The sequence below is a fragment of the Triticum urartu genome, chromosome 5A (genome assembly GCF_056163025.1).
Source record: "Triticum urartu cultivar PI428250 chromosome 5A, HENAU_Tu73, whole genome shotgun sequence".
In the NCBI taxonomy this organism is placed as follows: domain Eukaryota; kingdom Viridiplantae; phylum Streptophyta; class Magnoliopsida; order Poales; family Poaceae; genus Triticum; species Triticum urartu.
In genome coordinates this window covers 383,224,986-383,249,850 of record NC_141877.1, presented here as the reverse complement: position 1 = coordinate 383,249,850, position 24,865 = coordinate 383,224,986, and positions in this window count along the sequence as shown.

Sequence of the window (24,865 nt, the reverse complement as noted above, 5' to 3'; positions counted from 1 at the left end):
ACAAGTACTTCTATAACCCTTTTCTTTTCAATTCTTTTCTAACCACTTTTTTCTTTTAACATTATCCTTTATCACAAGTGACTCGTAGGCTGGTCATCTCACCGACTCCATCAGAGTTCCAGTTTGTACATTCATCCAAAAGTTACTCCCTTTAAGGAACCCCTTCATCGAGGAAAGGCGGCGCAGACGTGCGACAGGAGGTCCAAAACAACTTTTTTTAGACCACACTCTCTATTTTGCGAGCATGTAAAGTGCCTTCTACCTCAGCCGTCGACCCTTGGCATGTCAAATAGCCAGGGTCGTGGAGTTATTATATACAAAACAATGGTTGGCATGTCACTCAAGTTCTAGTGAATATAATCTATATCTCGTATTCACTTTTCACTAAAAAACTGTATTTTGCTCCTTGTGTTATTTCACACGCCCCGCCAGGGGCTCAATATGGGAACAAACTAAATTGCCAACAAGTCCGAACAACTTTATAGCATACTTCGGCGTCGCGAGCTTGGCCTTATATGCATCAGCTCCGAATCATGTCTTGGGTCTATAGTTGGGTTGCCCGGCTCCTGTGCTTGCTACCTGACGTTCCGCTCTATCGGCTAAGGTAGTAAAGGGAGAACTACTGCGATTGTGCCCTGGTTTACCCAGACAAGCACCTCAGTAGAGAAAGCCGAAAACTGACTGTCATGATGCAGCGAGAGCTGGTCAACCACTCAACGACTTATCGGAATCTTTCACGATTCCCTCCGTATTACACGAAGGACCTTTCTTTAGGTCATACATGTAAACACACCACATTGGGATAACAGCGTACATACCAGGGTTTATATCATAGACCCGTCATAGAACTCCTATGGCTAAGTGAAAGTGTTAATGCCATATAGTCCGATTGCCTCGTTCACCGCATTGACACCTCCTTCATGGACCAAGACGTTGGGTTAAGAGTGATCATGTACTTTCCCGAACACCCCCGTATTTTTTACGTGGGGGCTAAAGCCGACGACTGGAAAACTTTCAGATTATACAAAAACGGCCGCACAGGAGGAACCAAAAGCTTTCAAGCAAAAATCATAATATTATCATAATATTGTCTTTTACAATTCAATACATTTCATTCAAATATCATATCTTTCGAGCACTGACCCTCTATCAAGAGGGCACCCTCTAAGACGTCCTCGAAATAGTGTTCGGGTGCGTGATGGTCCTTACCCTTGAGGGGACTCCTCGCTGCAACGTCAGTGGCCTTCATCTTGGCCCAATATGTTTTGACACGGGCAAAGGCCATCCGTGCACCTTCAATGCACGTCGAACGCTTAACAACGTCGATACGCGGCACCGCATCCACAAGCCGCGGCACCAAACCGAAGTAATTATTCGGAATGGGCTTAGTAGGCCACGACCGGACTATGATGTCCTTCATGGCAGAACCAGATATCCTGTGGAGCTCGGCCCACTAGGCCATCTGTTCATTTAGTAACAACTGACGCTTTGGCGCGCCGAACTGTGACCAAAAAAGCTTCTCCATGGCACACCCTTCATGCACTCGGTAAAATTGCGCCGCATCAGAGGAACTCTTCGGCAGGTCCAAAAAGGTGTCCGAAGAACTCCACATTTGGTTAAGCGGTGAATACTTCGGATCGCCGAACTTCGTCTATAATAAGAAAGGCTTACCAACCACTATCTCCCCAGCTTGCCGGATCTCTTCCCGAGCCTCTCTAGACTCAGATCGTGCCTCTTTCGCCTCTTGTAAGGCTTTGTCAAGATCGGCCGCTTTGGCCTTGTTATGCTTCTCGAGGAATTCACACTGGACGGCGGTTTCCTCTAGCTTGCGCGCCATGGTAGTAATTCTTTCCTCACACTGGCACCGAGCAGCCTATTCGGTTTTTAACTCTTCAACCGCCTTATGGGCAGCCAAATTACTCACCCGGGTTTGCTCCTTGGCAAGGACAAGCTTAGCCCGAAGGGCCTCCACCGCAGCAGCACCATCTGTAGTTATGCGTGCCTCAGTATACAATTCCAGCTTCATGCTCATGTTATCATGCATACATATACTGGCTGACCCAAAAACATACCTTGCGCCTCGTCAAGACGCCTGTTGATCAGCGTGATGTCATCATCCGCCTCATCAATCTTCCGCTGCAGATCCGCAACCTCTGCAGATCGGGCAGTTGCAGGGGAGGTAACAACCTATGTTCCAAGTAGTCAGACTATTTCCTGGATAAATATTTTTGATCCTCTGATTGCCTCCCTTGGGAAGCCTATCAGAGTCTGAGGGGCTACTATCTATACACAGGAGTATTTTGTGAATAAAACACAATTGAACGCATTACAGCACAAACCTCGAAGCCTCTTAGTAGGCTCGTGAAGGCCTCATTCAATCCGCTTTTCGCGGTCAGGACCTTTTCAACCACCGTACCCATCAAGGTACGATGGTCTTCAGAGACGGACACCTGCCGCAGCATGTTCGTCAGTATATCCGGCGCTTCTGGATCTCCGGAAGCAGCCATAGCAGCACGGCCCTCCTTCGAAGGGACCCGTTCATTTGCCCCTAAAGTTGTCTCCGGCTGAAAGCCGGACAGTCCGGGGCCTTTATTGTTGGTCCCCGGACCCTGGGCTACCGAAGTATCATCTTTGGTTCATGTTTTCGCCATCCCTCACATCGCTTGTGGATCAGGAGAGACCCTCCGGGGCGACACCTCAAAGTCATCCGCCTTATTGGGCGAGGAGACTGGTGGAGGCATCTCGCTTTCGATCATCTCTGGGTGAAGATCTCCCAAGGAAGATGATTGTTGAGAAAGATTGTGCGCTGAGCTGCAAAAACATACATTTTAGATGTTACCCTGGTCATAGGAGAGGAACGGGGTATGTGTAAAACACCCTTGTTCGCTTACGATTTAGGCTTGGCCTCACTGGAGGACTGTGCGATAATGTCGTCCTTCAGGCCCGAGCCGCCCGACAGGGGCATCTTGCCTCGCTTGGGAGCCTTTTCCTCCCAATCTTCGGAAACGACCCTTTTCTTACCATAGGGAGAATGAATGTTGGCTTCTCCTTTACTTTTGTCTTCGGGCGATGGGATTTTCATCTCCCCAGACACGGCATCTAATATGTCTTCGGGATGGAGGCCATCTTTGGTCCTCCCGCTCTCCGTCTTGTCCTCCTTCCCAGGCATCTGGTATGGTGCCGGGGCCAGCATCCTTGTTAATACAGGATCCGCTGAGGCTTCGGGAAGGGGGGCCGAACACCTAATTAGTTCCGCTTTCTTTATCCAGCCCTAAAAGAAGATAGTTTGCTCGGTAACTTATTACGATATACTTAACTACAAAGTGTTCGGAAGACAAGTGCTTACCAAGGTATCCGGACGGTTGCAGTTAAGGCCGACGTCCTCAGTGGTGTTCGGCCAATGTTTTCGTTTCCCAAAAAACATCTTCCACATCCCTTTGTGCGTAGCACCGAAGAAGTGTTGGAGGGTTCGTGGTCCTTCCGGATTAAACTCCCACATGCGGAGAGGCCTACGCTGGCATGGCAGGATTCGGCGGAATAGCATTACTTGAATCATGTTGACAAGATCGATGTCCCTCTCGAGGAGGGTTCGGATGCGGCTCTGTAGAGTCTGAACTTCATCAACTGATCCCCAGTCCAACCCCTTATTGATCCTTGATGCAAGCTGTAACGGAGGGCCGGAACGGAACACAGGTATAGCTGCCCACTTGGTACTACGGGGTTCCATGATGTAAAACCACTCTCGCTGCCATTGGTTGGAAGTTTCGGTGAAAGAGACTTTTGGCCAGGGAGTGTTGGTAAGCTTGCTTACTACCGCACCGCCGCACTCCGCCTGTTCCACGTCGACTACCTTCGGCTTCACACTAAAGGTCTTGAGCCATAAGCCGAAGTGTGGGGGGATTCGGAGGAAGGCCTCGCACATGATGATAAATGCCGAGACGTGAAGGAAAGAATCCAGAGCTAGATCGTGAAAATCTAGTCCGTAATAAAACATTTGCCCCCGGACGAAGGGGTGGAGAGAGAACCCCAGCCCTCGGAGGAAGTGAGAGATGAATACGACCCTCTCACAAGATCTGGGGGTCGGAATAAACCGTCCTTGAGCAGGAAGCCTGTGGGGGATCTCCGCGGTCAGGTATCTGGCCGCCCGAAGCTTTGCGATATCCTCCTCTGTGACGGAGGAAGCCACCCATCGGCCTTGAGGGCTGGGTCCGAACATGATGGGGAAGCTTGAAGCAATGAAGTCGAACCTTGGGTGCTAGAACTCAAGGTTGGAAAGGTTGAGGAGAGGTTTGGCGAAAAATGACGGCCCGTGTTTCCTTTATAAAGGCAGCGGGTATTGAATGCCTCCTCCTAAAGCCTAAAAACCTGCCTATTCCTAAGGAATCATTCCAGTAGAACGGTAGGGTTACCCACGCCCGTATTAACGAGGATCCTGCAATCAGGGATACGATCCCTGCTTCAACATAACGTGCCAATAAAAACCATGCCTCGAAACACGGAACGATGGGACAAGAAACGGTCTGAAATAATGACCGGGCAAACGTGATGTCACGCTACAAAAAGTTGTCAGCAAATTGGGCTCGTGCAAATATTATATTCTCTGGAGTCATGTTTGGTACTTGTGTTGCAGATCCGGACATGTACATCACGACCGAAGACTATCTTGGAGTATCCGGAAAAGGAACCCGCCTTGCAATGCCGAGGACAATCTGCACGCCGGACACCTCGTCATTGAAGCCTGGTTCAGGGGCTACCGAGGGAGTCCTGGACTAAGGGGTCCTCAGGCGTCCGACCTATTGGATATGGGCTAGACTGATGGGCTGTGAAGATACGAAGACCGAAGACTCTACCCGTATCCGGATGGGACTCTCCTTGGCATGGAAGGCAAGCTTGGCGACCAAATATGAAGATTCCTTTCTCTGTAACCGACCTTATGTAACCCTAGATTCTCCCAGTGTCTATATAAACCGGAGGGCTAGGTCCGTAGAGAGATATCCTCATAATCATAGTCAGACAGGCTAGACTTTTAGGGTTTAGCCATTACGATCTCGTGGTAGATCAACTCTTGTAATACTCATATTCATCAAGATCAATCAAGCAGGAAGTAGGGTATTACCTCCATAGAGAGGGCCCAAACCTGGGTAAACATTGTGTCCCCCGTCTCTTGTTATCATCGATCCTAGACGCACAGTTCGGGTCCCCCTACCCGAGATCCGCCGGTTTTGACACCGACACCGGTGTTTGAAATTCATTCCCATTTCTTGCATGGGACCTAAGTATGCACCCAAGGACACAAATTTGATTTTTCAACCAATTTATATGCACTCGAGCATGTGCATGTAGTTCAAATTTGAATTATGCACATAAAATGCATTGAAAACTCTTAATGCATAAAAATGTCCAAACGAACCCCGAAAAATCAAAAAAATTCACACAACACTCCTGTTGTTGTATGTTGACACGAGAAAAAAAACTGAAAGCAATAAGAGGCAATGGATATCGTTTCGTCCCCAAAGGTGGGACGTTCCCTACCGAAAACCATCATGCTTGTTGTGAGAAGCTCCGGTTTGTGAGAAACATATACCCAAACCTACCCCAAATGGGACAAAATTTGTACCACGGCATGTTGATGCCGCTCCATGATAGCATGCGAAGTTTCATGAATTTCAGACGAGTTTTGGATTTACTAGAATTTAAAAACCAGGCATCTCAATGTTTTGCCGGCAACCAACGGTGCCCCGGTGTTTGAAATTCATTCCTATTTCTTGCATGGGACCTAAGCATGCACCCAAGGACACATATTTGATTTTTCAACCAATTTATATGCACTGGAGCATGTGCATGTAGTTCAAATTTGAATTATGCACATAAAATGCATTGAAAACTCTTAATGCATAAAAATATCCAAACAAACCCTGAAAAATCAGAAAAATTCACACAACACTCTTGTTGTTCTATGTTGACACGAGAAAAATATTTGAAAGAAATAAGAGGCAATGTATATCGTTTCATCCCCAAAGGCGGGACGTTCCCTACCGAAAACCATCATGCTTGTTGTGAGAAGCTCCGGTTTGTGAGAAGCATATAGCCAAACCTGCCCCAAATGGGACAAAGTTTGTACCACGGCATGTTGATGCCGCTCCATGATAGCATGCCAAGTTTCATGAATTTCAGATGAGTTTTGGATTTACTAGAATTTAAAAACCAGGCATCTCAATGTTTTACCGGCAATCAACGGTGCCCTGGTTTTTGAAATTCATTCCCATTTCTTGCATGGGACCTAAGCATGCACCCAAGGACACAGATTTGATTTTTCAACCAATTTATATGCACTGGAGCATGTGCATGTAGTTCAAATTTGAACTGTTCACCTGAAATTGCTAGAAAACCAATTTAATGTATAAAATGTTCAAACGAACCCTGATTAATTCCAATTCTTTTACGACACACATATAGTTGCATGTTCACTCCAGATAAAAGGTCTAGCAATTCAAACACCGTCCATTGCCGCTGTGACCCCATTATGTAATTCAAATCAAGATGAAAAATCAAGTAGATCGCACACAGTTTATTATCAGCAACCATGTGAGATGTAGTACAAAATATCTTGGAGCACCGTCGGTGTATAGTACACGTATGGCTTACGCGAGAAGGTGCATTGGCTACAGTCCACTGCCGGCGTCTCAAGCACACTAGCTCACTCCCCAAATATCATTTCACTGTTCAATCATCGCCGGTGAAAGATGGGCACGTGGACCTGCGTCGTGAGGGCAACTTCGGTGGCCCACTCCGACGAGAGCGCGGCCGCAGCCGCCATGCGCGTGCTAACAAGGTGCATGACCGCTGCCGCAATTTGCGACCGGGCAGCAAAGGTAGCCCAAACGTCCGTTGTTGCTTCTCAGGTGGTGGCAGCAACATCTGCCTCGGGGATAGCAACTGGCAAGAGCGGCACAACAGTTGTCCTTTCCGCAGCGGCGGCCTTAGCCCTGATGGAGGCCGCCCACGACCATGTCGAGGCTGCCCACGCCTAGCTCCTGGTGGTCACCGCACAAATCGAACGAAGCTTCTCTGACAACGGTCGGCAACCCACGGCCGAAGAGCTGGCAATCACCGAGAGCGTTCGAGCAGCCGTCCGTTCCTCCGCCGCATACCTTGCAACGACGGAGCCCGTCCAAGCCCAGATCGTGTCCGCCCATGCCCAGCTCGTCGTGGCCTTTTCCAAAGAGATGGCGGACGCGGATGGCGAGATGCTTGCCAAGTATGGTGCGATGGATGCCATGGAGCCCCTTCCCCAGGAGACCGTCGGGCGCGAGCTAGACATGGAGGCGGCGGCGAAGATCGACGAGCACCAGCCATAGTAGTACTCTTTGTTTTGTTTAATTATAAGAGCGTCGGTCTTTAATTTGTTAGAGTAATGTTTAGGTCAGCTAGCTCTTTTTAATTGCTGAACTTGCTCGATTAAGAAGTGTGGGTGTGCTGTAGTCTCCTTTGTGTACCCAAAATATGCAATAATGTGGATGACCACTATAACCATGGAAATTCGAACCAAAACTTTTGACATTCAAACTCATCACACACGGGTTAAGCTATCTGAATCGTTTGTGATGTCCACATATCGTACACAGTTCTGAATAAGGGACCGTGTCTGATGACACTTTGCGCGCCTGTTTTTTGGCTGAAGCGATTCCAAATTTTCGGCTTCCGCGGAAATATCTACCTCCCCGCCCCCCCCTTACCAAAAGCCACATTTCCCCTCTTTCCGCCTTCCTTTCCAAGTTGAAACCTTCACTCCTTTCTTGCAGCGCCACCGCCTCCTCGCCGGCGACCCTCCTTCACGCTGCTCGGCCTCCTTTATCCAGTCAGGTAATCCACACCCGATCCCCATCCTCCTCCTTCCACATCCCACATGCCCTAACCGCCGGTGCGAGCGCGACACCTTCCACCCAAATCACCGACCCCTCCACCAAAAAAGCGCCGACCTAAGCCATGGTGCACGCAGTATAGCCAGGACCTCAAGGAGCATTTGGCAGCGGAGAAGCAAATCGCGGCCGCACGCACGGATGAGGTCGCGATGGCTGCCATTCGTGCCGACCCCCAGATCTTTAAGGAGCACCTTGCCAATTGCTAGCTACGCCGGTTAAGCATGCTCGGTTTATCCGTTTCGTGTGCTGCTCCCGCCTTTCCTTCACAAACTCTAGTGAATTATGCTATCTAATTCACCATGCAATCTGTTGCTCTAGTGTATATGTTCTATATGTCGTGCAGTGTGGTGCTCACTTATTAACTGTTTTGTTAATTAATTGTCGCCTTTAGTTAACTGTTTGGTTCAATTTTGCAAATATGATGTTCAATTCTTCAGGCTGCAATTTTGTATTGTCTTATATGTTAGAAATAAATCGAATTTATCTTTACAAAATTGTGGGTGCATTCTGTTATTGTATACCATGTGAGGAATAAATTGAATTTGGTTGTAGTAAATACATGAGAAACAAATACAATTGCTATGATTGGCTGTAGTTAACTGTTTGGTTAACTCTCTGGTCTTCTATTAGGAGTATGTTATGTTATGCAATGTGGTGCTCAGTTAATGTTTGGTTCATTTGTTGTGGTGTTTAGTTAACTCCTTGGTTCAATTCTGCAACGCGATCTAATTGTCATGGGTAGAATTTTGTATTGTTGTGCATGTGAGGAATAAATCAAATTTGGCTGCAATTAATACATGAGAAACATGTACAAGTGCTATATTTCCTAGTTCTTAATCATGATTGGTTTGGGTAAATGGGTTTTCCATGTGGCTTCAATTAATCTGATGAATCTGCAATGTGCTTATTTTTCATCAACATATTTTACTGATAGCATGCGAACCCTTACTTAACCTGATAACTAACTACCTTATATGTGTTGCAGGGAAACAATGAGAAGCACCGAGGTTTACAATCGAGGTTAGCATGCACATGGTCCATTGTCTAATAGCACATTATTGTGCAATTTCAGGAACCATTCTAATATTTTGGTTTTTAACAATTTGGTCTTGCACATGTAGGTCCTGCTGTCAGAGGTTTTGACCCACTATTTGACCCTTTTTGCATATGGGGAAATGAGTTTTCCATGAATATCAATCAAATCAACAAACTCAGAAAGATTGTTAGGATAAAGAAATTAGCGACAAAAAACAACAAGATCTTTGTCTGCACAATGAAGAAGACATCAGTTCACTACAAGATGGTACTAACTATTATACCTTGCCTTTTTTTATTCCTTTGCCCTATTTCCAAAATAGAGAAGATATTTATGCACATCCTTATTTTCAGGCCTTTCCAAAGCAGTTCATTGATGATTACCTCTCAAACCACCTCTATGGTCAGGAGGCGAGGAAGGTTTTCATACAACACCCACAGTTCAATATTGAAGTGTTCCTGAAAAGGACGAAGGACGGACGGTCAATCATCCACAGGCACTGGCCTAAAGTTGCAAAGACCTTCAACATGAATGAAGGCTCAATATCCGCCTTTTGCTTTAGCAGTTTTCCAGATGAGATGCATATGTCTATATACCGTCTATGATGCTAATTTCAAAAGGTTCTACATGTTGCATATGGAACTTGTTGCTGGTGCAGTTGTGTAATGGGGTAGCTGAGTGCTGAAATTATATCATGTTGTACTCTGATGTATTTCAATTATGAAATTCTGCTTCCTTAATATGGAAATGAAATATATTGTGTGCTTAATATGAAATGTCAATTAGATTAATAAAATGGATTATGAATAATCGGATAATTAGCCTGCTAATGGCGAATTAGCCTGCTAATTGTGTTTTGCTATTGCAAACGGTTGTTGAAAAAATACCGTGGGCGATGACCTCAGGCAACGCACACAGTTTCTACGAATAAACCATGTTGGATAAATGAACAATCACACACGACTTTCTCTTGAAAACTGTTTGCATTAGGCCACCTTGCGCAAATGTTTACCACATAAAAACTGTGTGTGATGGACAACCTTTGCCACACAGTTTCTTCTACAGGCCGTGTGTGATACATTCAATAACGCAAACGATTTAACAGGAAAAATTGTGTGTGATGTACCTGTGAACGAAAAGGTTTTCCTTGGAGCGACTGTGTGGGATGTGCATACGAACGGAAACGTTTAGCGGGGACTGACTGTGTGGGATGTACTTGCGACCGGAAACAATTTCGCCGTATAATTGTATTTTTAGCTCTACTGTACGTATTTCCGTATTTGAGTGCTCACCGGTCGCACACAACCTCATTTTGCTGAGCGTGTGTGCTAGGAGGGCATATCCCTGACGGTTTCCGGATCATGTGGGAAGGACCCCCCTATCGCCCACACTTACTTGGTGACGGTTCCAAATGCCGTCGTGGAAAGGGGTTAAAAACCATTTGTTTAGGACCGACGCGCACCGATGTACGATGATTTTCCACTTCACTATGAAATTCTTTGAACTTTTCAAATGTTTCAGACTTATGTTTCATCAAGTAGATATACCCATATCTTCTCAAGTCGCCTGTGAAGGTCAGAAAATGACGATACCCACCACAAGCCTCAACACTCATCGGACTGCATACATCAGTATGTATTATTTCCAATAAGTTAGTGGCTCACTCCATTGTTGTGGAGAACGGAGTCTTAGTCATCTTGCCCATGAGGCATGGTTCGCAAGCATCAAGTGATTCCAAAAGCCCATTAGCATGGAGTTTCTTCACGCGCTTTAGACTAATATGACCTAAACAGCAGTGCCACAAATAAGTTGCACTATCATTATTAACTTTGCATCTTTTGGCTTCAATATTATGAATATGTGTATCACTGCGATCAAGGTTCAATAAAAATAGACCACTCATCAAGGGTGCATGACCATAAAAGATATTACTCATATAAATAGAACAACCATTAGTCTCTGATTTAAATGAATAACCGTCTCGCATCAAACAAGATCCAGATATAATGTTCATGCTCAATGCTGGCACCAATAACAATTATTTAGGTCTAAAACTAACCCCGAAGGTAGATGTAGAGGTAGCGTGACGACGATGATCACATCGATCGACCTTGGAACCATTTCCGATGCGCATCGTCACCTCGTGCTTAGCCAATCTTCGTTTAATCTGTAGCCCCTATTTCGAGTTCCGAATATGAGCAACAGAACCAGTATCAAATACCCAGGCGCTACTACGAGAATTAGTAAGGTACACATCAATCACATGTATATCAAATATACCTTTCCACCAAATACTTGGGGCAGTTCCGCTTCCAGTGACCTGTCCCTTTGTAGTAGAAGCACTCAGTTTTAGGCTTAGGTCCAGACTTAGGCTTCTTCCCAGGAGCAGCAACTTGCTTGCTATTCTTCTTGAAGTTCCCCTTCTTCCCTTTGCCCTTTTTCTTGAAACTAGTGGTCTTGTTAACCATCAACACTTGATGCTCCTTCTTGATTTCTACCTCCGCAGCCTTTAGCATTGCGAAGAGCTCGGGAATTTTCTTTTCCATCCCTTGCATGTTATAGTTCATCATGAAGACTTTATGGCTTGGTGGCAGTGATTTTAGAACTCTGTCAATGACACTATCATTAGGAAGATTAACTCCCAGCCGAGTCAAGTGGTTATGGTACCCAGACATTCTGAGTATGTGTTCACTGACAGAACTGTTCTCCTCCATCTTGCAACTATAGAACTTGTTGGAGACTTCATATCTCTCAACTTGGGCATTTGCTTGAAACATTAACTTAAACTCTTGGAATATCTCATATGCTCCATGACGTTCAAAACGTCTTTGAAGTCCCGATTCTAAGCCGTAAAGCATGGCACACTGAACTATCGAGTAGTCATCAGCTTTAGTCCGCCAGACGTTCATAACATCCGAAGTTGCTCCTCAGCGGGTCTTGCACCTAGCGGTGCTTCCAGGATGTAATTCTTCTGTGCAGAAATGAGGATAATCCTCAAATTACGGACCCAGTCCGTGTAGTTGCTACCATCATCTTCCAACTTAGCTTTCTCTAGGTACGCATTAAAATTCAAGGGAACGGTAGCATAGGACATTGATCTACAACTACATAGATATGCAAAAACTATAAGGACTAAGTTCATGATAAATTTAAGTTCAATGAATCATATTACTTAAGAACTCCCAGTTAGATAGACATCCCTCTAGTCATCTAAATGATCACGTGATCCATATCTTCACGTGAGATGGAGTAGTTTTCAATGGTGAACATCTCTATATTGATCATATCTATTATATGATTCACGTTCGACCTTTTGGTCTCAGCGTTCCGAGGCCATATCTGCATATGCTAGGCTCGTCAAGTCTAACCTGAGTATTTTGCACGTGCAAAACTGTCTTACACCCGTTGTATGTGAACGTAGAGCTTATCACACCCGATCATCACGTGGTGTCTCAGCATGACGAACTGTAGCAATGGTGCATACTCAGGGAGAACATTTTGAAAGTGCAACTATGCCTGGGTGGTTTTGGTAATTCCTAACAACATATAGCTCATTGAGCTAATGCTATTTCAAGATAAATATTTCAGGAAAGCTGAATGATTGGCATGGCATGGATTAGAAAAGTGGACTCCTCAAAATGCCAAGGACAAAAGGATTGGCTCAAGCTCAAAGCACAAGACTCTACATTTTTCATTTTAGTGATCCAAGATCACATTGAGTCCATAGGAAAAGCCAATACTATCAAGAGGGGGTGAGGTGCTTCTTAATGAGGTTCTTGCTCAAAATGCTTAGTGATATGCTCCAAAGCCCTCAACTACTTTCTCATATCCACATATGTCCCAAACCAAAAGTTAAACTCAGCCACACCGAAATTTTCTATCCGGCGCCACCGAGTTCTCTTGACATAGCCACTGCCAAAACCCTAGTATTTTTGGTCTCACCGATAGGGATCTCGGTCTCACTGAGATGGGATTGTAATCTCTCTGTTTCCCTTCGTAACGTTTCGGTCAAACCGAGATGAGCGATCGGTCCCATCGAGATTGCAATGCAAACTCTCTGTTTCCCTTTCATAACATTTCGGTCCAACCGAGATGAGTGAATCGGTCCCACCGAGTTTGCCTGACCAACTCTATGGTTAGTCTATTACCAAAATCGGTCTCACCGAGTTTGTGTAATCGGTCTCACCGAGATTAAGTTATGCCCAAACCCTAATGACATCGGTCCCACTGAGTTGACATGTCGGTCTGATACGTCTCCAACGTATCTATAATTTTTGATTGTTCCATGCTATTATATTATCTGTTTTGGATGTTAATGGGCTTTATTTTACACTTTTACAATATTTTTGGGACTAACCTATTAACCGGAGGCCCAACCCAAATTGTTGTTTTTTTGCCTATTTCAATGTTCCGTAGAAAAGGAATATCAAACGGAGTCCAAACGGAATGAAACCTTCGAGAACGTGATTTTTGGAACAAACGTGATCCAGAGGACTTGGAGTGGACGTCAAGCAATCAACGAGGCGGCCACGAGGCAGGGGGCGCACCTACCCCCTAGGTGCGCCCCCCTCATGGGCCCCTCGTAGCTCCACTGACCTACTTCTTCCTCCTATATATGTTCACATACCCCGCAAACATCCAGGAGCACCATGAAACCCTATTTCCACCGCCGCAACCTTCTATACCCAAGAGATCCCATCTTGGGGCCTTTTCCGGAGCTCCGCCGGAGGGGGCATTGATCATGAAGGGCCTCTACATCAACTCCATGGCCCCTCCGATGATGTGTGAGTAGTTTACCTCAGACCTTTGGGTCCATAGTTGTTAGCTAGATGGCTTCTTCTCTCTCTTTGGATTTCAATACAAAGTTCTCCTCGATTCTCTTGGAGATCTATTTGATGTAATCTTCTTTTGCGGTGTGTTTGTCGAGATCCGATGAATTGTGGGTTTCCAAGATTATCTATGAACAATATTTGAATCTTCTCTGAATTCTTTTATGTATGATTGGTTTATCTTTGCAAGTCTCTTCGAATTATCAGTTTGGTTTGGCCTACTAGATAGATCTTTCTTGCAATGGGAGAAGTGCTTAGCTTTGGGTTCAATCTTGTGGTGCTCGATCCCAGTGACAGAAAGGGAAACGACACATATTGTATTGTTGCCATCGAGGATAAAAAGATGGGGTTGATATCACATTGCATGGGTTTATCCCTCTACATCATGTCATCTTGCTTAAGGCGTTACTCCGTTCTTATGAACTTAATACTCTAGATGCATGCTGGATAGCGGTCGATCTGTGGAGTAATAGTAGTAGATGCAGGAAGGAGTCGGTCTACTTGTCACGGACGTGATGCCTATATACATGATCATGCCTAGATATTCTCATAATTATTCTCTTTTCTATCAATTGCTCGACAATAATTTGTTCACCCACCATAATACTTATGCTATCTTGAGAGAAGCCACTAGTGAAACCTATGGCCCCCGGGAATATTTTCCATCGTACAAGTTTCCAGTCTATTTTATTTTGCAATCTTTACTTTCAATCTATATCATAAAAATACCAAAAATACTTATCTTATTATTATTATTATTATTATTATTATCATGTCTATCAGATCTCACTCTTGTAAGTGGCCATGAAGGGATTGACAACCCCTTTATCGCGTTGGTTGTGAGGTTCTTATTTGTTTGTGTAGGTACAAGGTGACTCGCGCGTGGTCTCCTACTGGATTGATACCTTGGTTCTCAAAAACTGAGGGAAATACTTACGCTGCTTTACTGCACCACCCTTTCCTCTTCAAGGGAAAACCAACGCAATGCTCAAGAGGTAGCAAGAAGGATTTCTGGCGCCGTTGCCGGGGAGATCTACGCCAAGTCAAGACATACCAAGCACCCCTCACAACTCTTATCCTTCACATTACATTATTTGCCATCTGCCTCTCGTTTTCCTCTCCCCCACTTCACCCTTGCTATTTTATTTGCCCTCTCTTTTCCATTCGCCTCTTTTTCGCTTGCCTCATCGTTATGGCTAGTCCTTTATCTACTCCCTTGTGTCCCAAGAATTAAGTTCTTAATTTTAAACAAAGGGAGGGAGAAAATCTAAAAGATGCTTGGTACAGAATTTGCAATGCGCAAAATAGATCTACTAGGTAGCAATCTACTTCCGTTCTTCTTCGCAATTTTTATGTAAGCATCATGCCTTGGAATAGATATATCCTTGATACCATTACCGGAGGAAATTTCTTGGGTAGCCATACTTTTGATTCTTATAATGCTATGGTAGATTTGTTTGGCCCACCACCTCTTTTGGTTAATGGAACTACTTTAACTTTGGAACATGTGATGCAAAGGCTTGAAATTATTGAAAATAAAGTTGCTAATGTAGAGTTGATTGAAAATTTTGATAGAAAGATCCACAACCAAGTTACCCAATACGGACCTAAGGTAGGAGTGGCTCTTAAATTTTTTAAAGAAAAGGAACCTATGGTTAATGAAAAGATAGATCAAGATTCCACTAGAATTGATAAAATTGAGGATATTAGTACCAACCTAGGATCTTACTTTTCTTCCGTGAAAAACACTCCTTCTAATGCTAAGATTTCCAAATTGATGTATGTTCCTAAAATTAAGGGTGAAACTTCTAGTAAGGGAAATGCGGACCTCAAATCCATAAGTGTTCACCCCAACTTTCTTGCTATCCTTAAGGAACCTTTTGCTACAAATGATTTTCTTGACTTTGTGCCTAGGAGTTTGATAATTAATAAAAATAAAGAGACTCCTAGGGGTTATAGGTGTCTTATTGAAGAATTTCCTACCAAAGATGGCAATACTTAGATCTATCCTTGCTTTTATGTCTAGCTAAGGGCGTTAAACGATAGCGCTTGTTGGGAGGCAACCCAATTTTATTTTTATTCCTTGCTTTTTGGTACTGTTTAGTAATAAATAATTTATCTAGCCTCTGTTTTGATTGTGTTTTTGTGTTTAGTTAGTGTTTGTGCCAAGTAGAACCGTTGAAGACTTGGGGAAAGTCTTTTTGATCCTGCTGTAAAAAACAGAAACTTTAGCGCTCACGAGAATTGCTGCCATTTTTTTATTGGAGAGTGCTATTTAGTTAATTATTTTTGAAGATGATTAATAGATAAATTCCTCATGTCCAGAAATTTATTTTATAATTTTTGGGGTTCCATAAGTGGTCGGAACCTACAGATTACTACAGACTGTTCTGTTTTTGATAGATTCTGTTTTTTCGTGTGTTGTTTGCTTATTTTGATGAATCTATGGCTAGTAATAGAGTTTATGAACCATAGAAAAGTTGGAATACAGTAGGTTTAACACCAATGTAAATCAAGAATGAGTTCATCACAGTACCTTGAAGTGGTGGTTTGTTTTCTTTTACTAACGGAGCTCACGAAGATTTTCTTTTAAGTTTTGTGTTCTGAAGTTTTCAAGTTTTGGGTAAGGATTTGATGGATTATGGAACAAGGAGTGGCAAGAGCCTACGCTTGGGGATGCCCAAGGAACCCCAAGGTAAAATCCAAGGACACCAAAAAGCCTAAGCTTTGGGATGCCCCAGAAGGCATCCCCTCTTTCGTCTTCGTTTATCGGTAACTTTACTTGGAGCTATATTTTTATTCGCCACATGATATGTGTTTTGCTTGGAGCATCTTGTATGATTTGAGTCTTTGCTTTCTAGTTTACCACAATCATCCTTGCTGTACACACCTTTTGAGAGAGACACACATGAATTGGAATTTATTAGAATACTCTATGTGCTTCACTTATGTCTTTTGAGCTATATAGTTTTTTGCTCTAGTGCTTCGCTTATATCTTTTAGAGCACGGCGGTGGTTCTACTTTATAGAAATAATTGACCTCTCATGCTTCACTTATATCATTTTGGAGTCCTTTAGAACAGCATGGTAATTCATTTTGGTTATAAATTTTAAATGCTAAGAGAAGTTGGGTGCTTGATAGATGGTTTTGATATATAAATGTGGTAATATTAGAAGTGTGCTAGTTGAGTAATTGTGAAATTGATGAATACTTGTGTTGAAGTTGGCAAGTCCCGTAGCATGCACGTATGGTGAACGTTATGTGACAAATTTGAAGCATGGGGTGTTCTTTGATTGCTTTCCTTATGAGTGGCGGTCGGGGACGAGCGATGGTCTTTTCCTACCAATCTATCCCCCTAGGAGCATGCGCGTAGTGCTTGGTTTTGATGACTTGTAGATTTTTGCAATAAGTATGTGATTTCTTTATGACTAATGTTGAGTCCATGGATTATACGCACTCTCACCCTTCCACCATTGCTAGCCTCTTCGGTATCGTGCATTTCCCTTTCTCACCTTGAGAGTTGGTGCAAACTTCGCCGGTGCATCCAAACCCCGTGATATGATACGCTCTATCACACATAAGCCTCCTTATATCTTCCTCAAAACAGCCACCATACCTACCTATTATGGCATTTCCATAGCCATTCCAAGATATATTGCCATGAAACTTTCCACCATTCCATTTATTATGACACGCATCATCATTGTCATATTGCTTTGCATGATCATGTAGTTGACAACGTATTTGTGGCAAAGCCACCATTCATAATTTTTTCATACATGTCACTCTTGATTCATCGCAATCCCGGTACACCGCCGGAGGCATTCACATAGAGTCATATTTTGTTCTAAGTATCGAGTTGTAATTCTTGAGTTGTAAGAAAATAAAAGTGTGATGATCATCATTAGAGCATTGTCCCATGTGAGGAAAGGATGATGGAGACTATGATTCCACCACAAGTCGGGATGAGACTCCAAAAAAAAGAGAAAAAAAGAAAGAAAAGAGGCCAAAAAAGAAGAAGAAAGAAGGCCAAATAAAAAAAGAAATAATAATAATAAATAAATTAGAGAAAAAGAGAGAAGGGACAATGTTACTATCCTTTTTCCACACTTGTGCTTCAAAGTGGCACCATGATCTTCATGATAGAGAGTCTATTATTTTGTCACTTTCATATACTAGTGGGAATTTTTCATTATAGAACTTGGCTTGTATATTCCAATGATGGGCTTCCTCAAATGCCCTAGGTCTTCGTGAGCAAGCGAGTTGGATGCACACCCACTTAGTTTCTTTGAAGAGCTTTCATATATTTATAGCTCTAGTGCATCCGTTGCATGGCAATCCCTACTCCTTGTATTGACATAAATCGGTGGGCATCTCCATAGCCCATTGATTATCCGCTTCAATGTGAGACTTTCTCCCTTTTGTCTTCTCACACGACCTCAATCATCATATTCTATTCCACCCATAGTGCTATGTCCATGGCTCGCGCTCATATATTGCGTAGAAGTTGAAAGAGTTTGAAAAAGCTAAGTATGAAACAATTGCTTGGCTTGTCATCGGGGTTGTGCATGACGAGAGCATTTTGTGTGACATAAATGAAGCATGGCCAAACTATATGACTTTGTGGGGATAAGTTTTCTTTGGCTATGGTATTTTGATAAGACATAATTTCTTGATTAGCATACTTGGAGTGTTACTATTTGTCGGTGTTCTGGGAACGGGGGTCCCCAGACTTGCCTGCCTGCGGCCTGCGGCGTGGCTCAAAAGGGGGCCCCAGCACGGCCCGTCTTCACCAACACAAACCCAAGACCCTCGCGAGGGGCCAAGCCTCGCGGGGCGGATGACGCAGAGCTTCCTCAGGCACGGCCTCGTCAGGCTGGCTCACGAGGAGGCGGAGAGATCAAGGCGGGGTACCTCGCGAGGTGCCCGTGACGCAAGCCATGACGACTCAGGGCACCAGTCGGGTGCCAGCCGCGCAGCGTCCTCCTTTCCTCTTTGGTGCAAAGGGGGAAAGCGCAGCCGCGGAGTACCGAGGCATCAGGCAAAGGTTGCCATTTCGGTGCAACGAGACCAAGAACAGGAGGACTACGAGACGGAGGTCACCGTGGAGCCCAAGACGGCGTCATCACCAGAGCTTTGCGCAGGCGAAGACTACTTTTGTCAGGATAGCTGATACTTGCTATCCCCTTTCAAATTAGCCTGCCATTGTTGGCTCCCTTCCCGCTCGATATTTGGGAAGAGGACCAGGGCCTCTATAAATAGGACCAGCCACCCACATAGCAAGGGGTCGGTCGGTCGGTCGGTAGAGAGAGAGAGAAAGAGAAAGGCGGCTGAACTCCTCCTAGTAGTTCATCGCCCCGGCCAAGAACAGACCCTCGCGAGGCTGTTCTTCTTTGTATTGTTCATCATCATCAGCCCACGAGGCAATCCACCACACCACACACTGGAGTAGGGTATTACACCACATCGGTGGCCCGAACCAGTATAAACCCTGTGTCTCTTGTGCTGTTCTTCCCATAGTTTAGATCCTAGCGTGGCGGAGGGGTGCAGGTAGGTAGGAGGCAAAATCTCCACGCGCACCCCAGTGTTCGAACCTCAAGGGTCTGCCGGAACCCGAAATCCGACATTTGGCGCGCCAGGTAGGGGTGCGCCAGAGTCCACCCTCTACCGCTTCATGCCCCGTCGCGTTGTCGTCGCCATGTCCGGCGACTAGGCGGGCAACCCAGATCCATGGGCGACGTGGCCCGCCCGCGCAGAGCCGCTCGCCTCGAGCGACCCCGTGCCCCAGGCAGCTCGCGGTCCGCAGGGCGCTGCGCGGGCGACGCGGACAGGCTTCGACAGCTCTCACGCCGCGGCAGGCGCGGTCGGCAGCAAGGGCCTCCAATCACGCCGCGACCATGACGCCGTACACTTGCAGGGAGCAGGCGAACTTGAGGGCCGCGCTCACGGTGGCCCGAGAGCTGCTGCAGTGCAGACTGCTGGAGGGCGGCCACGACGTGCTGCTGGAGCGAGTGGCAGAGCTCCTGGGCTTCGCCGCCTCAGGGGCTCACGCCTTATCCACCCAGCTCCCATCTCAAGCCCAGGGCGGCCCGCGCGGGGGCTCCGCGCGCGCCCGCGGGCTCCAAGGCTACTCCGACGCTGGCGAAGCTGTCAGCGCCGGACCGGTGGCGGCGCTGCCCCCGCCCCCGGTCCTCGAGGAAGAAGGACTCAACGCGACCCGCGGCCCCAGTGGGCGGCCGCGCTGCCACCCCACGGTGGGCGTGTCAGGAAGGACCGCGTGGCATGCAGGGCATTACGGCGTGGCATTCAGGATGACGGCGCCGGAGGAATACGTGCCCCTCATGATGGACCAAGGACACCCTCACGAGAACGGACAAGGCTCGCTCCTCAGCCCAAGCTGGGGGGATGAGGCACTAGAAGCTGAGCCTTTCCAGGAGCCCCGGGACAGTCCCACAGGCCACGCAGGAGGCAACGATTACTGGGTACCGCTAATTCTTCAGGAGCAGGTATACGCTAACCATGGATCGCAGGAGGTGCAGGTCGCCGCAGCGAGCAGCTGCCCCGCTCCCACAGTCTCCTACCCCTCGGGAGGAGGGCGCAGGGGACTGCAGGAGAGGGGCCGAGAACCGACATCACCACCGCGGCATTCGGAGCAAGGTGTTCTAAGGAGGTAGGCCCTCTGCTGGGGAGGTGCCTCAGGGCCTGCCCCTGGCGGAGGACCCGTGGTCGTCGGGGGAACCGCTGGCGACCACTCTACCCCATCGGGTGGCGTCCTGGTTTCCGGTCGTTGCTGATGGCACTAGAGTGTGGCGCAAGGCGGGGCCCTCATCTGGCGATATGAAGCAAGGCCAGTACCTGTGAAGAAGGCCCAGTGCCTGTGAAGCTCGCCGCCTCGTGACACTCTCACGTAATAATGAGTGGGGCTGTACATGCCCTGGAGTCTCAGGGGTGCCGGCCTCAGGCCCTGGGGCTCCCTCCCACGCCCAGTGGCAGCACTTAGCTCCACGCTGGTGAGAAGACGTCCAAGACTAGACTAGGTGCCGGACTCGGCCTTTTGTTTGCTTTCGTTGCTCTTCCCTTTGGTTGTCGCTTTCCTCCGCTGGTTTCAAGTTGGATTCGAATTTGAGATTTGCGTGTGTTCGGGGAAGGGGTGCTTAGTCTCGTTCGAGCAATTTCTCGCGTTTCGGTTACCACTTCACCTCAGATGCCTCCCCATGTGAGCCCCTCGTGAGCCGGGTCAGGCCTAGCTTGCGCGCAGCCCAGACTGCCGCCGCCGCGTCCTCTCAGGAGGGTGTTTTACTGCAGATCCTACGGATTCAACCAGGAAACACTCAGGGCACCACAGCCTCCTGCGGGCCACCCCAGGGCCAGCACGGGACAAAGGTAAACCAGCCGACCAGCGCGTCGCTTAAGCCAACCACTTGGCGCGGGTGCATGGGCAATGTAGCTTCTATTGACACGATAAACGCAAGTTTTACATGAGGGGCTCCCCCTCCAAAATGCTCTCATAGCTATCAGGCCAAAACCTGAGTTCTATTCATGTAGGGTAGGGAAGCAGGAACGATGCACAATCAGTCGGACGAATCCCCCAATGCGTCCTCAGGAGCACCACCAGAGCCGTTGCTGGCGTCGCTGAACTCGCCATCGCTGTTCGCGTTGCCGCCAACGGCGTCAGAGCCGTCCATCACACCGCCCTCGTCAGCCGCCACGATCACGTCGTCGTCGTTCGAGGCGAAGGCCCTGATAAGAGCGTCCACATTGTCTTCCACCCAGTGCGCCAGCTCGCCTCGGACGGCCTGGGGGACTGGGGTGATGACGGCGTCAAAATCAAAATGGGGATCCATGTTTTGGAGGTGACTGAAGACGCGGGAAAAGGCGCGCCTGAGCAGGGTGCGGCTCCTCTCCTCCACCAACCTGTCAGCCCTGGTTGACCGCGCCTCCAGCTGCGTCACCACATCAGTGAAGAACTGAAGATTGCCCGCGTAGTTGACTGCGTGCGGCTCGCCGACGGCCTCCTCACAGATATTGCCTAAGGCCACATTGGCTCTCTCCCGGAGAGTGGTGAGCATGGGGCTGTGCTCATGCTCCAAGATCCGCCGCTGACGTATCTCGTCCGCATTCTGGCGCGCGACGGCCTCAGCCTCCTCCACCCGCTGGCGAAGAAGGAGCACCTCAGCCTGGGAGGTGGTTAACTTACCTCGCGCCACCTCAAGGGCGGCCCGGGAAGCATCGGTCCGCCGTGCTGCCTCCTCCAGCTTGGCCCTCAAGGTGGCAGTCCTGCCTTCAGCTTCAGCCCGGATCAGCCCCAGCTTCTCTTCGAACTCGTGCTCGAGGTTCAAGCGCGCCGTCGCCACTCAACGTCCGACCTCCTCCAGGACGCGGGCTTCATGTGCAGCAACATCATCCTCCGCCTGCGTCACCAAGCGCTCCCTCGTCTCCAGACGCTCGTACTCACGGGTACGTTCGGCAGCTTCTAGCATCAGCGCCTCCTCGCGCTTTTGGAGTTCTGCCGAGTCGCCGAAGGCCACCTTCATCGACGCAAGGGCTGCCTCGCGCAGCTCTGCCTGCTCCTCCAGCGAGTGGCACCAGGCCAGGAGCTCCCGAGCCCGCTCCTCCACCGCCGTTCGCCGCCGGTCGGCTTCTCGAGCCTCCTCAGCGGCCAAAGATCGGGCCTCCCGAGAGGCCACCAACGACGCCTTGGCCTCTGCTTCATCAAGATCACGCTAACGGCGCGCAAGGGCGATGGCGCCCTCCAGCTCGCGCCTCTCTGCAGCCAGGCGCAGGCCCTCGGCCTCAAGGCGCGCATCTTCATCAGCAAGCTCCTCACCAAGCAGGCTCACTGCGTCAGTCGCCCTTCGAAGGAATCCTTGGCGGAGAGCGCGACGCTCCCGAGCGCGCTCGAGCATGTCTTCCACACCATCATCCTCCCCAAGTAAGCGCCGGGGACCGCGAGTCAGCACTCCCCCTCCGGGCTGGGGGCCGGGGGCTGGGGGCTGGCACCCTCGCGACGGCCGGGCATGCCGCGTCAGAAGCCCGGCCTGGGGCCAGCCCGTCCTCAGGAGAAGAGCGCAGGAAGCACCTCAGCCAATCGCAGTTCACGACCAGGCGAGAAGCCCATGGTAGGCTGGCTATGCCACGAGAAGGCCCGCGAAGGAGGATCACGAGGTGCGCGGGGCCACGATACGCCTCGGGATGGTTTGCCTCTTCGATCGCCCTCACCACAAGGGCTCCACTACTCAGAGCACTTAAGGACGGTAGAGGGGGCGAAGCCAAAGGAGACGGCTCCTCAGCCGTCTCCGCATGCTTGGTTGGAAGGGGCCTGTGGAGCAAGAGTTAGTAAGAGCAACGGAAGGATCGGGAGCTGGGAGAGGAGAAGGCTTACTCATCAGTGGCGAAGTACTTTCTGCGCTTCAGCAGGCGATAAGGGTAATCGTCGCCCAGGGCCTCCCTTCTCTTCCGGAGAGCCCCAAAGTCCACGCAGAACCGGCCCAAGAGTTGGGCGCATGGATCAACCTTCGACGAAGACGGAGCATCAAGGCGATCTGCGGCAGGGGCGCCTACCTGACCTGCGCTGCCAATCACCTCCCCAAGAGACGCAGCTGGAGCCTCAGGGGCCCCAGTCGCAGGCATTGAGGGCAATTGCTCGTCGCCCTCAGCCTCAGTGGCATGGGCCCCAAAAGCTGCTTCCTCATGAGCCTCGCCCGGCGCTGTCACCGCGCCGGGAGCCCCCTCGGCCTCTGGCACCTCGTGCCTCCCTGCTCCGCCACTCGAGGATGAGTCGCCTTGGCCGACTGGAAGGGCAGTCACCACCACTGGGTTCTCGCGAGGCCCCTGAAGGCCGGCGGGGCGCGGCCCCCACTCATCAAAGACAGGCATCTGCTTCACAAAGTCGCCCCTGCTCTGGCAGAGGTACAGCAAGGCCCCTCCCTGCCGGACGCTGCCGGGGTTGGGGTCCCCAGCCAGGGTCAAGAGCGTCGTCCTCAGCACCTCAGGAGTCAGGTCCTCTTCCTGGAGCCTCATACGATCCTCGCGCCCATGGAAGGCCCACATCTGGCGAGAGTGGCGTTGAAGAGGAGCAACGCGGCACAGTAGGAACTCCTTCACCACCTTGGGCGCTGTCACGCCAAGCGACCTCAAGAGCGCGAAGCGGCGCCAGACGAAGACGAGCCGGGAGATCTCAAGCGTCTCCTGGCCCCAGCCCGAATTGGGGGCGGCAGGAGAGGTCGGCTCCAATAGCAGGGGGCTGGGCACCCCTGCGTCCACATACAGCCATCGCTCGCGGAACCCAACCGCGGGCAGGGGGAGCTTGAAGTCAATCCCAGAGGCCGCCGTCTCAGGCGCGGCAACGAAGCTCACGCAAGCCCAGCAGTGGGTAGGGTCGACAAGACGCAACGAGAAGAAGTGGCGTAGCAAGGCAACCGAAGGAGGGATGCCCACCATAGCTTCGCAAACAAAGGCGAAGACCGAAAGGAGGGTGATGGATTCAGGACCTAGATGCATCATGTGGATCTGATAGTGGGAAAGCACGACGTTGAAGAAGTCAGAAAAGGGAGGAACCAGACCCGCCCACAGGGCGTCGGCAAGATACGGGACCTCAGTGGCTGTCCTGTCGATGGAGAAGTGGGACGCGGGCCAGGCCGTCGTCCTCCCGCATTCATTGAAGATGGTGGCCAGAGCCAAGCTGACCTTGCCCAAGCCCTCGGTAGGGGCCGCCGACAGCGGCGGGCAAGGCGGAGACACGGGTTTATTCCCTCTCCCCTTCTTCGTCGGAGCCATGGCGATGGGAAGGGGGGGAGGGAGGTTCAAGATCAGGTTGAAAACAGAAGCCGGAGTTCGAGCGGAGGAAGGACAGAGGGCACTCGAGCAACAGAAAAGGGAACGACTGTGTACGACTGCGGGTCCGCCTAGCATGGCACAAAAGAAGGAGGGCGTGGGGGAACAGTGCCGCCCACGTCCAATCAACCGCCACGCGGTGCCCAAGGCCACAGGCTATTAGGGCCCGCAGCGCTTCGCTCTAGCCCTTCCGCCTCCCTGCACGGCCAAGTCCTGGCGTGCCTTGGGCCCGGGGGCTACTGTCG